General features: G+C 42.2%; 1 non-coding gene across 1 annotated transcript; it reads left to right on the forward strand.

Moving 5' to 3' along the window:
• The first annotated feature begins 3,065 nt into the window (after positions 1 to 3,065).
• Trnav-cac (transfer RNA valine (anticodon CAC)) lies at positions 3,066 to 3,138 on the forward strand. The gene has a single exon. It is a non-coding gene; the product is annotated as a tRNA-Val (tRNA).
• The last annotated feature ends 13,056 nt before the right edge of the window (positions 3,139 to 16,194 follow it).

The following is a 16,194-nucleotide window of genomic DNA, read 5'->3' on the forward strand; positions in this document are numbered from 1 at the left end:
CCCCTATGGGGATACAGCCGCGTACGACCCCCTTCCCAGTCAGTCTACGACCATAGTTTCCACCGGGGTTGGTTACCCGATCTCCGCTAAGGTTACTCGTATTCCGGTCGGCACCACGTGGAGGTTGGGATAGGAGTTGCTGGACAGAGGTGAATGGCCACATTAGGGTCTCAAGTTACACGTGTCCAGCCATTTGCCAACCTGCACAGTGTCTACACTGCTAATTTCCCCGCAATGTTTCTTGGAAGAAAGTTTTTGACGTTTGGTGAATCTGTTCAGCCAACCCGAGCTTCCCTTGATTTGTGAGACTCCGAATTTTAGAGCGAATTACGGCTTCTAGTCTCGCTTACGAAAACCTCCATGCATCACTCCAGCCTAGGCCATTTATCTTTATCCTTGATTTTAGTCGTCATAGTGCTTTGATGTCTAGCACCCTTTGGTTACCCTGGTTTGGGTCCATACTTCGTTGAACAATAAAACCTAAATATGATACTTCGATATATCGGGAGAGAAGTTAGAGCCAAAGCTTGCTATGTTTCTTGTAGATAAAGGAAATTTGAGATATCGAAATATAAAATTGTGGGTACTTGGGAATTTCAAGTAATATCCAAATGTCGGAGGACTTTAAGCAAGGGTTTTTTTCTCAGACTCCCTACTCTATTTCTCTTTCTCTTGACGAAATCAGTTCCTCTTATGGTTAAGCTGGTTCCAGGGAATTAATTACGGTCCCTTTTACATAAGATTAGTCGAGTAAGTTAACTTCTGTCAACTTGTTCTGAAAAGCTCGAAATTTATTTGAATAAACTCATTTATATATCTTTCTGGTATTTTTTTTTTTAATTCTGCTATCAAAACACTTGGAATTGAAACTAGTAGCATACTTCAGAAACCGAAATACAAGACTCAAATGGATTATCCAGTCGAGGCAGATTTTCCCGCCGGGGATATTTTCGAGCAACCCTACTAATTAACGACAAACTTCAGCTAACCGCTCTGGTAGGAGGTATAGCGCGGCAAGAAAGCTCCCTACACTTAAAGAAGGGGAAAAGCAACCGACGAGCAAACTAGTTTCTCATGCTCAATTTCGTCGGACGTGAAATTGCGATATGAAATGATACGGGAAATTAAATTATTTCACAGCCGACATCAGCCGGCAGTGCTGCTTCTGATGTCTTCTTGTATGTTTTTTTTTTAGCCTGCGCTTGTGAAAACTAATTCGCTAAAGTAATCATATTACGCTTCAATATTCCTATACAAGTGGGAATCGGAAGGAAACACGTCCAGAAAGGCGGTGTTTTTTTACTTTCGAGCAAAAGCTCTGCTACACACTTTGGTTTTTTTCTGCTCTCGATTAATTTAGATAGAGATAATTAAATTATGCACTAGCAAATGCGACGTGTAAAACATTCGTTCGTCATTCCCTCTGCCAAGCTTGGATCAGATTTCTAAAGGTGACAAGATGATTAGCTTTTAGTAGATTTTAGCGACTCACGAGAAGCTCATCTCTTTTGAAAAGAGACAGAATGCGGCACTGATTTAACTCCATCTGCTTGTAATTAAATCTAAAGCAGTAGCAAAAACAAATGAGAAACGTGTGAAATCGCTTATCAAAGCATAATTGCCACATTCACTGAGTGTAGACGCCAACGAACCGCAAGAACGACTTGATTCCAAATTTGTGTAGTTATTCTGGTTATAGGTACGACATGCCAATAGACATCGAACAACATTTCCCGCAGAGACTACCGGGCGATTTGAGCACGTATAGTTGATAATTAGATTCCGATCACGTGCGGCGAAGCGTTTCCAATTTCGATTATGGTATATTAAACCGCCGAAGCAGAGTTCATCGTCTAACGTCTCACTTATCCGTACGATTGCTCGAAAATTTACTTTATCAGGGATCGAATTTCTACGCTACTTTACCTATACCTATTGTCTTTAGGGTTAATATTCGCTCAAGTTATGACCTACAATTCCGTTTGTTTGTTCAATCGAGTTCTAGCTAGACCAAATAATTTGCCGTGTGTATTGGATAGGAACCAATAATTTCTGAACTCGGGTTTTTAGTATCCTGAAAACCTGAAATGCACAATAAAAGTTTTTTTTTTCATATGCTAATTTGAACCTTCAGCAAGGCGGAAGAGCGCTATCGATATTTTCCGGCACCGACAGTTAAGCTAGGTTCTCTTCCGAATATGCGGAAGTTCATTCGCGAGATCCAATGGAACTAGTTGCCGGTCGGGAAAGTGCTCCTCCGAAATTATAGTTCCAAGACTTTTTTTCTCCGAATGTGAACTTTTGACTCCACATAGATTGGAGTGTGGGGTAAAACTGCTCGTGTGGGGTAGCTTTGTTGTGTTCTCTTTGATTGAAAGACTCACACTCCTGGCGTGGAAGCTTTTGATTTTCAGTTCTAACCACAATGTTGTTAGCTGAACTTCCATTACTGATTGGTTGAAAGCTTGGCGGTGAGGGGTTTTTATCAGTGTGCATAGAATGTGATTAATTCGATCCAAATTTCTATTAATTGAATTTTAATCATTTGGACATCAAAAGGCAAAAGAGCGGTAAAGTTTTACTTTACCTATGAACGCTTGTTCGTCTGTTTAGTTAATAGTTAAAACTTTACTACTTCTGATCTTGTTACTTCGAACTGTTAATTGGGTTTTCAATACAACGAATTCTGCACCTTTTTCCTGAGGCTTGATCATGTCGTCAGTTGAATTCAAACTGGCACAACTCAAAATTTTGCAGTTTTGAGTTTTTGATGGCAATTGATGCCAAATACTATAAAGTTTCATTTCACAAAGACTCGTTCCAAAATTCACAATATTTCCAGAAATATTAGTAAATGTGCCTTTATTGCGCAAATCTAAAATATCCCTAAAAATTTTTGAAGCAAATTTTCAAACGCGTTTTTTTCGAAACTCTGAATTCAACTGACGATGTGGTCCCGTACTTCAACCAGCAGCTAGAAAGAGACTCAAAAGTTAAGCGCATTGAAGCATGTCTTGTCGATTCCACTATCACTCAGTTCGCTGCCGGCAAATCCTCGAACAACAGTTTCCGTAGTGTAGTGGTTATCACGTCTGCTTCACACGCAGAAGGTCCCCGGTTCGAACCCGGGCGGGAACAAGACTGTTTTTTTACACTTATTCTTTTCCTTACTTCTTCATCATACCAAACGATCGATAACAAATTAAAAATATGCCTATATTTGTCATGTTCAAATTAGATAACACCTAAATAAGATGCTGTTCAGTAACATTGCTTGTCGAAACAGTTTAATTTTAACTGTCAACTTTTTTTGCGTCGTTTTGTTCCTAAATTTATGAGGAGTTGATTGGTTTTGCCTTCGCTTGGTGCATTGCATTCCTAACTTGCATGAAAATATGTATGGAAAAACGTACTTTTTGCATTTTCTACTCTAGAGAGTTCAAAACGGCTTAAACCATATGGTTCATGACTTCAGAAGGTAGGTTTTCTGATTCTTAACAACTTTGCCGAAGACACTGTAGAGTTAGAATGTCATCAAAAAATGCTATAGCTTTTCAGAGTTGAGTATGTCGAATTAAATGCTGAGAATCGTTTTTTCTGCCAACACTTCCAGTGTACCGACGTCAAATTTCCATCAGAGGAAATCTCTGCAACATGTTGTTGATCTAGGCGTAGGTACCTAGAATATTAACCTACATTTGTTAGCTTGATCCAGCTGAGTGTAGAAACTCGATATGACAAGTTACTTCTGATGGGAATCCTTCTGACGACTCTTTAGGGACATCCTAGCTCTACAGTGTCTTCGGCAAAGTTCTTAAGTATCTTAAGTAATATGCTTTAACGTAATTTGGTGAATTGAAAAAGCGAGAAATAAAAATGCAAAAAAGTAGGGGTTTCCAAACAAATTTTCATACAAATTTGGAATGTAATGCGCCAAGCGGAGACAAAACCAAATGGCTTCTGATAAATTCAGGATTGTTTAGAGCCCCGAATGGAGCTAAAAAACTAGATTCTAGAAAATCGATGACTTTGCCCCACCCTAGTAATCTTGTTAGTACACACGAAAAGGTTTCGTTGAATCCAATTCAAAAACCGGTTCAATTCAATGGTTTCGTTGGTAACCATTTCGAACAAACCTAACTTAGAAACATTTTCCGAGTTTACCTACAAAGTCTTTTCTTTTTTTTTTTTTTCGTATGATACAGTTCGCGTTACGGAAAGAGGGAGCGGACGTGTAAAGCCAAAATGCAATTAGAATAAATATTTTTTTTTTTTTTACAACTAATATTTATTTAGGCCCAACCGCGAAGCATAACGGGGCCGAATGTCTTTTGGAGTAGGGAAAAGCCAGCTTGAGTAGAGCCTGTATCCCGACTGCTCCTCCTCAAACAGGCATAAAAACCCTCTCATCTTTTCTTTTTTATAAATAAAATTTAAAAATACATGTCATTTAAACCTACGACTAACAATAACATTAAATTTCTTCTCTATGTTAAATATCAATTCTTAATACTATTCATTGAGGTGTGATGGTTCCTTATCTCTTCGAAATCAAAACTTATAGCTAAGTTTGGTGGATCATGTCTCTCAGAAAGAAGCAATGTTTCTCTAAAAAGAATAACACAAGAAAGAAGAAAAAAGGAACAGAATTAGTGTGAAACTTTTTGAGGGTAGTTGTGTTGGGAAAAATAAGCAGAAACAGCAAGGAGATAATCAAATTTGATATTTGATATCTTTTAAAAAGTCATAAATAGGTATTACAAGCGCGGGGTTGCGGCTAGCAAGCGCATCCCGTACCTGAATCGTAGACTTCACTTTCTGTTTTTTGAGAGAATCTTTAAGCTTGGTCCTTGCTCTATGATACTTTGGGCATACGGAAACTATGTGGTCGATGTCTTCGTATCCTCCACATTCGCACATATTACTATCGACCAAGTTAATTCGATAGAGGTGTGCGTTTGCAACATAGTGATTGGACATTAGGCGCGAAATAACTCGAATGAAATACCGAGTTAAATCTAACCCTTTGAACCAAGCTTTTGTAGACACTTTGGGCGAGATCAAGTGCATCCATCGCCCAAGGTCGTCTTTATCCCACCTTTCCTGCCAGTTTGCCAGGGCCATTTGTCGAGGCAGGTGAAGATACTCGGTATAGATGATCGGTCTATCAAATATATCTCCTTCTATGGCACCCCTTTTCGCTAATAGATCAGCTCCTTCATTGCCTGGGATTGAGCAATGAGAGGGGACCCACACAAAGCAGATAATGAAAGACCGATCAACCAGCACTTCTAATATCCGTCTAATTTCTGGGAGGAAATAGGACGGTTGCTTGACCGGTTTAATCGATCGGAGAGCTTCGATAGAACTGAGGCTGTCCGAAAAGATGAAATAATTGCCTGGTGTCTTGAGCTCGATAATTCGCAGCGAATTGTGTATGGCAGCCAATTCAGCTACGTATATGGAGCAAGGTTGTGCCAATTTGCGGGATATGCGATGATCTGTGTTGAAAACGCCATATCCGGAATGTCCATCCATTACAGATCCGTCCGTGAAGAAGGAACTATCTTCTGGAAGGTTACCAAATTTTGCCGAAAATATTGATGGCACAACTGTTGGTCTGAGGTGTTCGGGGATTCCATGGATTTCATGTTTCATCGTCAAATCAAATACAACAGAAGAATTGTTAAGCGATGGCGAAATCTCACGGTATGGAGCAACAGCCGAAGGGTTTATCTTCATAGACATGAACCGCTGGTATACTGACATACAGGGTTTTTGAACAATTTCCAAACATTTCTCATAGTTCTCGATTAGCATTGGGTTTGCTATCTCCGATCTGATGAGAAAACGGAGAGCCAGCTCGAAAAGCCTCTCTTTAAGTGGTAGTACTCCCGCAATGACCTCTAGAGACATGGTATGTGTCGATTGCATGCAACCTAGAGCGATACGCAAACAATGGTATTGTATCCTCTCTAGCTTCTGCATGTGTGAAGCTGCGACACCTCTAAAGCATATGCTGCCGTATTCTATTACGGGCAGAATCGTGGTTTGGTAGAGTCGTATCAAGTCCTCTGGATGAGCTCCCCATGTGGTTCCTGTTACCATCCTAAGAAAATTAATTCTCGGTTGGCATCTTTGTTTCAGGTAATTGATATGTTTTTCCCATGTGCACTTAGAGTCATACCATACTCCGAGATACTTGAAGCTAGGTGACTGAGTGATGGGTCTTCCGGACAGAAGTAGCTCGAAACGAGGTGGTGGTCGCTTCTTTGAAAAGACTACCATCTCCGTTTTTTTCAAGCGAGAATTCGATTCCAAAACAACTGGCCCAACCGGTCAGATTATCTAGCGTATTTTGCAGGCTGTTTTTCATGTCTTCAGTTAGATTCGCCGTGACTGATACAACGCAGTCGTCAGCTAACTGGCGCATTGTGCAGCCGTCCGTCAAGCATGTGTCGATGTCACTGATGTAGAAGTTGTACAACAGCGGACTCAGACAGATCTCAGACGGATCTTGGGGGAGACCCATGTAGCTTGTTCGTGTTATTGTTGAAGAACCGTGGTTGAAAAGTAAATGCTTTTCAGACAGCAGGTTGATCAAAAAGTTTGTCAATATAGGGGAGAATCCTCTTTGATGCAGTTTCTCGGAAAGAATTTCGATTGAAACTGAATCAAATGCGCCTGTGATATCCAAGAAAACCGAAGTCATTTGTTGTTTGCTGCCAAGAGCCATTTCCGCTTCTGTGGCTAGCAATGCCAGGCAATCGTTAGGGCCCTTGCCCCTACGAAAGCCGAACTGGGTCTCTGATAGTTGGTTAGTTGATTCTGCCCAGTTGTCGAGCCTACGCAGGATCATTTTTTCCAGCAATTTGCGTATGCATGAGAGCATTGCAATCGGCCTGTACGAGCGATGATCTGCAGCAGGTTTGTCTGGTTTTTTGATAGCGATAATCTTAACCTGTCTCCAACCTTTCGGGACCATATTGTTCCTGATAAGTGTATTGAACAGTTTAAGAAATCGTATCTTGGCCGAATCCGGCAGGTTTTTCATCAAATTAAATTTGATCCTGTCCGGTCCTGGAGCCTTGTTCCTGCAAGACGCGAGGGCAATTGAAAATTCCAGCATTGAAAATTCTGGTTCTTCAATCGCTGTTGTGTCTCTGAATTTCTGCTGTGATGGGACAGCATCTGGGCATACCTTTTTCGCGAAATCATATATCCAACGTTCAGAGTATTCATTAGCCTCATTGTTGTCGGACCTATTGCGCATTTTCCGAGCCGTATTCCAGAGGTAGCTCATAGAAGCATCTCTGGGTAACGTGCTTATGAAATTTTGCCAGTACGATCTTTTTTCAGCTTGTGTAGTTTAGACTGTTTCAGTTCCAGCTCTCTAAACTGATCAAAAAGTTGAATGGAATGATCTTTCCTGAATGCTAGGTATGCTGCTTTTAGAGTTTTTTTCATCTCGGTGCATTCTTTGTCCCACCATTGTTTGTTAGGACGAATTTTCAACTTGTTCTCAGGGGCGGGCCTCGTCTGAGATTGCAACGCGCTATCTAAAACTAATGTTGCAAGGAAGTTGTATTTGTCGGATGGAGAAAGCTCTTCGTTTGTTTCGAGCCCCTGGGATATTATGTTCGAGAATTTTTCCCAATCAATATTCCGGGTGAGATCATACTCTACTTCGACTGTGGTAGCAGACTGGAGCCTGCTCATAATCGAAATACTTATTGGTAAATGGTCGCTACCATGGGGATCTTGAATAATCTCCCATTTACAATCCAAAGCTATTGAGGAGGAACACATAGACAAGTCTAAAGTGCTCTCTCGTACTGGAGGCCTTGCTATTCTTGTAGCTAGCCCAGGTATATTCAATAGGGTCATATCGAACTCGTCTAGTAAGCTTTCAATACGAATAGCCCGGCTATCATCTCCAGGTGCTCCCCACGCCATACCGTGAGAATTGAAGTCTCCCAAAAGAAGGCGTGGTGTCGGAAGCAGTTCCGTTATTTGTGTTAGCTGCAGCCGATTAATATTAGCTCTGGGTGGAATGTAGATTGATGCGACAGTGAGGCTCTCACCAGCAATTGTTATATGGCAAGCAACAATTTCTATACCATCAATTGCTGGAAGAGGAATTCGGAAGAATGGGTAGCATTTCTTGATACCAAGGAGCACTCCGCCATAAGAGTTTCCGCGGTCTAAACGGACGATATTGAAGTTTTGAACTGTTAGTGTTGTATCAGTTGATAACCAAGTTTCCGATAGCGCGAAAATATCGCATTTGCTATCGTGAAGCAGGAGTTTAAATTTATCTAGTTTGGGAACCAAGCTTCGACAGTTCCATTGAATGATCCTTGTTGTCGATTCGTCACTTCTGTTGTCTGGTTTAGACATCGAAGGATACGAACGCGAGGAGGGGCCATTTGGTGCTTAGTTGCTTACCCAACATGCAGATTGTTGGAAGCCAAGCCGAAATCATACTTTTAAGAGCATCGGATAGACCAAAAATGGTGAATATCCATTCAACAATCATTTTGAATGAAATACGTCCATCAGAAGACGGTATTTCTGGTTCCGATGACAACTTAGCTGTGGGAGCAGCTCGTTTCCCTGGGAGTTTGGGAAATTCTTTGTCGCAATCAACCTTAAAACCTGGTGGTGGCGCTTTAGCATTTTGCTCAAGGGCGGGACCACGTGGGGTATCATTATGTGTCTTCTTCTGCTCCTTTCTAGGGAGTTTAGGAGAAGATGCACTTGGCCGTTTTCGCACAGCTCCGGTTGACGGCAGAGGTTGATAGTCCTCTTCATCATCATTGGAATCAACGTTCTCCAAACTGGAGTAACGATTTTCCTCCTGCTGTAACGCAGTCTTCAGCATCTGTGCGAAGGACTGCTTACTGCGTAGTTTGGTCGATTTTTTTAGTGCGTCAGAGCGTTGTTTGTATTTTGCACAAGTTTCAATTTTGTGTGGGTCGCCACCACATAGAGAGCATTTTGCCTCCTGTTCGCTACAAGCGTGGTTACTTTCTTTAGTTTCCCCACACTTGCAGCATTTAGTTTTGTTGCTGCAGTAGGTTTTTGTGTACCCTAGCTGCAGACAATTTGTACACGACATGACTTTTGGGATGAAAAGTCGTACCGGTAATCGAAGCTTGTACAGCTCGAAGAAATCGGGGAGCACTTTTCCTTCGAAAGTTACTCTAAAAGAGTCATTCGGGGAGTAGTTGCCCATGTTGTTCTTAGAGTACATTCTCCTGCACTCTAGAATTTTGATTTTCGGAAGATTTGGATTTTTAAAATACCCAAATCCTTTCATAACTTCTTCCTCTGTGAGATCGGGTTCTGTTATTACGCCCTCGATCTCGATTGCGCGTGCCGGAATATATACCCGGTATTCAATTGTAAAGTTTTGATCTTCGACGACCGCATTTGCATGTCCGAGATCAGAGAAAGTCGCTTTTAATTTATCAGCTTTGACTTTATAAACCTCAATCAAGCTGCTGTATTTTGTGCGCAGAGCTTTACAGATCTGCACAACCTTGAGGGGTTTGTTTTTTGGCCGGAAAAATACTACCCAGCGGAGCCCGGGTTGACCCTCCTGGTACTTTTTAACCCGCGTTGGCGCACCAGTGGGTGTAGTAACCAAAGCTGTTTTGCGAGGTCTTTTGCGCTTTTTCACAACGCCAAAGAACTCACCATTGTTATTTTCGGGTATTTCCGAGAAGTCCATCCCGGACTCATCCACTTCAGAGGAAGATGAAAGGTCCGGGGTGATAGACAGTCCACCTACCGCCATTTACGATCGTGAACTGTCTGTTCTCAAATGTTATCAAATGCACAGTTTTAATATGAATGTAAAGGTAATTACTTTATATAGAGAAAGAAATACAATGAGGGATCGGAATTTATATATATGTAAATATAAAATACTGCAGAATGTGTGAATGAATGTATATAAAGGAATAAGAGAGAGAATGAAAGCACTTATCTTGTATGTAGATGTAATTCGCTTGCACCGGTCGCGTTGTCGCTGCACTGAACGAACGCTGAGCGGCAGCGCCCCTTAGTTTCCTTTGTTGGGGTTCCACCCCAGTTGGGTTTAAATCGTCTACATCGTGTAGTATATTTTGTATTTCACTGAGATTTACCACACACACCTGTGCGTAGCTTCATTGGCAAGCCTGCAAATTCTCGACACTGCAAACGAAAATGACAAAAACCGCATCTTCACTGTCTCATGTTGAAACGACCTTTAGTGTAACGCGTGTCAATTTTCAATGAAAGTCCGGTCATTGAAAGAAATGAGATGTCTGATTTAATATCGATATTGTTTGATTTGAGCCAATTCACTGCATGGAGTCGATGAACTATATAAGCATCTACATTCTCAACCATGTAAACATCGCTAAAGCAACAGAGCGTGTGCGAAATCACAGAAATGCCGCTAACCCAACAATCACTGTCAGCTGATTGGAGCTGGAAGTCTCTTTCATTCTCAGCTCGCTCGTTGAAAATTGAAATTCAAAGATTTCAATTTCAAATGAAAATCCTTTCATGACAGTGAAAGTTTGCAGCGCTGTTCAATAGCATTCTATTGTCCTTTTGCTTTGAATCTGTCTCAAATCAGGAAATCGTTTTTTAGGAACAGCCGAACAGTATACGAGAAACGTCGTTAGTCGACCTGTATTAAGCCAGATGCCCAGGTGACCGTATATCTAGAGACTTCACGTCATTGCTCTCTATAAGGTTGTATTTTCTACAGCTAGATTACACTGGTCGACAAAATGAAAAAATAAAGGTATTCTGAAAGCTCAAACCGGAAAACCGGCGTCTTCGCTCTTTTGGTATTTCTTGATGAACGACGCAACTTCTGGCAGGCATTTCAATACTATAAATTTCCCCGATCACGGCCAGTCCGGAGCGAAAGAAGAGCGGCTCTGACATGCGCTTCTCGCTGATTGTCAGCCACAGCAGCACCTTCTTAGGGAAACCTGATATGTGCAATGTACTTTACCTCGAGGCTCACTTCCATCGTAGAGGAAGTAAAATACGAAGTGCCCTGCCAGTCGTTGCCATCTAGGGTGAGATAGAACGCGACGTCCATCACCACGGCCACGTCGCGATTGCCAGGAAAAACGACTTGACCATCTTCTTCAGGCGCTGCCGCTGCGTCATTGCCTGCAGCTCCAAGACCAGTGGACGGAACTGCCATTTCCTGACAAGTATGTCCATCGTCGCCAGGTAATTTTCACAGTTTGGCTGGTAGGAAACCTCCCGGCCAACTTTTCCCTTCGTCATCCACTTCAGCATCCCTTGGAGCTTTATGTCGCTCAGGGTCGTCGGCCATCCGGAACCGGGCTTTCTTTCGATGCGCTGATTGTTGTCCAATAGTGCCAAGATGTTTCAGATTCCGGCGTATCCGTCGTCTACAAAGTGTCGCACGATGTCCTTTATCGCTGCGGCAGTGTACCTTTCTTTGAACGCGCACACTTCTGAATGAAGTAGCTTCATATTTTTCGCCATCACGGTTAGAGTACCCATGAGGCATCAATCATAGTAAACCATGAGTTTCGCCAGTGCGTCTAAAAGTAAACCCATGAAAAATCGACAATTTTTGTGCATTTTTTTTTTTTTAAAGGAAACGTTAAGGCTCAACAGTTTCGTCTTCTCGAAAAAAAAGTCATAATACAAAATTCAAGCTTAATCGGATTTCTGATTAGGCCTCACGTACAGTAGTGAAAGTCTCACTTTTTTGACCAACGAAAAAATGCACAAGAGTAGTTTTTGAAGTTTTTTGTTTGGTATCTAATCTCTCAGAAATGAATGAAATATAACCTCTCTCTCCACGATATCCATCAAAAAATCTGTCGCTCGCACATGTGCGCGGCAATTTTAGTTTTTAACATAGAAAGCTTTTTTTTTTTTTTTTGTTTTGTCCGATAATTCCGTGTAGGTAAGTACCCACAGAGATATTTTCTGAGTAGGTACTACTACCCACATCATCCGCTGGCCATGCTCTGCGGTGTTTCTTTTTTCTGTCAGCTTCCCAGATCTTTCGGAACACTTTTTCAAACCTAAATATTTGGCGGAGCACCTGCATCAATGAGAAAGATTAGAAAGATTACAAATAACAAGGGACCCAGGTGGCTACCCTGTTGGACATCTGACTGAACACCAAAAGAGCTGGATGCCTTGTATTGTATTCTGTCCTGAAGAAATGTTTTAATCGATGCCAGCAACATTCCATTAATACTGAAATTGGTTGCGGCTTGCAAAATACTATATATTCCCATCAAGGCCTCACTCGTGTCCAATATATATTATATACACAGTCGACCTAATATCCTTTGGATTTAAAATCCATGACTATGAAAGAGATCGCGTCGCACCTTCTCACTTAGCTATTGTCGGATGACAACATTTCCCAGGCTACACCAACCAGTTTTGTCTAAATTTCAGCTGGCAGTCTAATGTGATCGTATGACTCGTGGAGGTGTGAGATGGGATCTTGTGAGGGCCTGAGCTAAATTTATCACCTAACTTAACTAAACTCAACAAAAATGCATTGTTGTGAAAATTATTCCAGCTTATGACATGTCAAACCATGTTTGTGTGTAAATTGAATTGCAGAAATTTATTTTACGATTTCTAATCTACTATGTTTGCGTAGTAAGTAATAAAATTATGAAATGATCGATTTTAAAGCTCAACCACATTTTGCGAAATATTATGTTGCTCAAAGATATTTCTCTTTTTTTATACTTACAGTAAAGCAGAAAAAGGATACAACACGTTATCCTATTATTAGGGTGTTCTCTTTCCCATTGACGAAGATATCCAAATTGTGACGAGAACAAAAAATGGACGGCAAAAAATAGAACTTAAGGTGGTAATTTTCCACAACTAAATTCATAAGTTCGGTTTTACTTTTCGTAGTTTATCTTATATTAAATTAATGAGATTACCAGTTAGAAAGTATGTGAATAATTAATATAACGAAAGCCGAGTGTAGCAATTTAGGACAGAATTACTGCGTAAATTGTTGAAAACTTCACTGCTGCGGGACGGGCAATTTGAAGTCGAACCAGCTCGACACCTTTCAGCATTCGCGCCAAAAACAACCACGACGCCACTACCACTACTGCGCAGGCGAGCACTAAAACAAAACGGTATATGTATGAGCGTTAGCTGTAGAGCACACACGAAAATCAACTTCCCTGTACGGCAGCCGACTAAGCAATGGAGAATAAATATTTGTTTACTTTTTTAATGAGTTGAGAGAAAACATGGGTAGAAATTGCCGACTTTTTCTCACACCTTCACACGCAACATGCACACTGACGAAACTACCCATGCAGCATCAACCATAGTAACCCATGAGTGAGCAGAAAAAAATTAACAGGACGCCAAATAAGTCGTTCCGGCGTCTACTGCTTCTGGCGCTATTAGATAACAATCAAAGCATCGGAAGAAAGCCGGTTCCGCACGGCCGACGACCGTGACCGACAAGAAACTCTAAAGAATGCTGAATATGAAGACCAAGAAAAAGGTGGCTACATTGCTGCGTGCGCTTTACCGGGAGGTCGGTGAAACCGAACATGGACATACACGTCAGGAAGCGTTCACTGGTCTCGGAGCTGCAGGCAGTAGCTGAATAAGTTCAGGCCATACGCATATTCGTGTTTCGTTTGAAATATCCGTCCTCATATATATCATACAAACTCGCATTACATGCACAAAAATAAGTATCGATATACGATACTATCCGACTGAAAGCAATTTATTTCACACTGTCTTACGATTCAGCGCCTAAAATCGCAAATCAGTCAGCATCCGGCATGTTATACGATAAAAAACTAACTTCTGCGCATGATAATAAGTATTGTATACGATTCCGACTTGATTGAGATACATTTACAGAAATTTTCATTCATTGATATACGATTTTTGGATGACTGGGTGCTCCATTGTTACAGGATTCCAAGGTAATCCTCGATTTGGTTAATTGTCTGTCACTTCAACTAATATCTCGCCCATAACGATGAAAAACACCAGCGGTGATAAAATGCAGCCCTGTCTCTCACCTGCAGTAACCATTATAGGGTCGGACAAGACGTTATTGTGCACCTTGCACGAAAACGTCTCGTACTGAGCCTCGATGAGATGGAACAGCTTTTCTGGAACTCCTCTACGCCTAAGTGCGCCCCAGATGTTTCCGTAGTTGAGTCGGACGAACGCTTTTTCAAAGTCAACGAACACCAGTAGAAGAGAGTTCTGGAATTCGTTGATCTGCTCCAAAATAATGCACGCGCTGTAATATGGTCTTCACATGATCGGTCCACGCCAGTTACCACATTCAGTTAGGCGCCGGTTTTGTTGATCACACACACATTCAAAACTCGGTTTCGTTGATCACACACACATTCAAAACTCGAAAGAGCTGTTCAAACGGTCAGTCCATCGCTTAAGATGTTCAGTACGGTCAGTCAGTAGCTGACCAGCTCTGTCTTTTAGCGGCATCTTTGTACTCATTCTGGCATCACTAGACGAGAAATAACGTACAACAAGCGGATACCACCATCGGCGGTGGCATCCTTCTTCGGCAAGGGAGTCAGTCCAGGCTCTCTTGTCCAATCTACAAGCGCGGCGTTTAACAGCCCTTTCCAGTTTAGCGAATCGTTGACGAGCATTTGTCGCTACGCTCGTCAATCTTCCTCCAAGTTTCATCCGGAATCCACTCCCTCCGCTCGCAGCGCCCTTGTCGCGACAGAGACGTTCTTGATACCGGTCCATTGCTCTTCGACGGTTCCACTAGCAGGCAACTCTGAGGCTCGGGTTTCAAATTATTTGACGAAGGTCCTTTGCGCCAATGACCGATGACCAATGACGTTATTATTACCACAAAACTATGTAAACAACTCTCCGTTTTTGCTCCTCTCTCCTAGGCCATGGCGCCCCTAGACGCGTGAAAGGTTCGCGTTGTTTATGCCAATCTTCGCGTTGGAGTCGCCTAAAGGCCCGAATACACACGCGGCGTGGCAACGCCTTCCTTACGAAAGTTGTCAGTACCTTCTTGAAACCTTTTAATATGCCTTCTGGCATCTACCGCCTTCCGCTCGTCCGTACGGAAGGCGCAATCACGCCGTTTTGAACCCCGCCGTGTGCTAACTTTCTCGTCGTCATGCCACCCAATTCATATTTGTTTATGTTTGTTTAAAGAAAAAAAAAAAGCAGCACTAGAATCACCAGCAGGCGGAAAATGATACAACACGGCGTTGCCAGCGCCTTCGCCAAAAGAAGGCGACACGAGACCGTGTGGAAGGCATGATGCGTCTGCACGGAAGGCAGTCAAGTACGCAGCCGAAGGCGGCGAACTACTACCTTCTACACTAGAAGGCACAGCTAGAAGGTTCTGGTTGAAAGGCGTCCCAACGGAAGGCGCGAATACGCCTTCTAATTTGTATGGAGAAGGCATCATTACGCCGTGTCTGTATTCGGGCCTTAAGTGGATTTGAATGTCACCTTCCAGAATTTTCTCAACCACACTGTTCAGCTGGCTGTAGAAACTCTCTTCATCTTACACGTTAACTGCATCTGTAGGCGCATAGCACTGGATTGCAGTAAGATTTCTAACCCGTGTTCATCAGGGCCGCATGTGCCCCTGGGCTCAGTAGGAATCCAACTCCTCTTTCTAAAGTAGCTCAAATGCCAGAGTAGACTAAAGGCCCAAACACAATGGATACGTTTGCGTTGCGTTGACGTTAAGTTGACAGAAAATGTATAGGCTAACTGTCAAATTTGCAGCAAACGCAGTCGCAACGTATCTATTATGTTTAGGCCTTAAGACTTGTCCCGTTGATGTTTTGTGTTCGCTAGTGCTTATCCAACGGACTTTGCTCAGTCCCAGGATTCTAGCTTAAGGCGGCTAGCTTCTTGCAAGTTGAGCTAGCTTATCCTGCTGGGCGAGGGCCAGTATATTCCATGTTCCGTTTCGTGTTCGTGTTTTCATGCTAGAAGTCGTTGCCTGTCACTACGAAAAAGTACGAATGGGTGCACCTATTAGATAGAACCTTGGAACGAGGAGAGAGGGGAGTTGAGTTGAGAGAAGAAAAGCGTTAGGGAGTAGGGAAAAAAGCAGCACCCATTCGTACTTTTTCGTAGTGGCAGATTCCTACAATCCCTATCCCT

The sequence above is a fragment of the Wyeomyia smithii genome, chromosome 2, assembly GCF_029784165.1.
Source record: "Wyeomyia smithii strain HCP4-BCI-WySm-NY-G18 chromosome 2, ASM2978416v1, whole genome shotgun sequence".
Lineage (NCBI taxonomy): Eukaryota > Metazoa > Arthropoda > Insecta > Diptera > Culicidae > Wyeomyia > Wyeomyia smithii.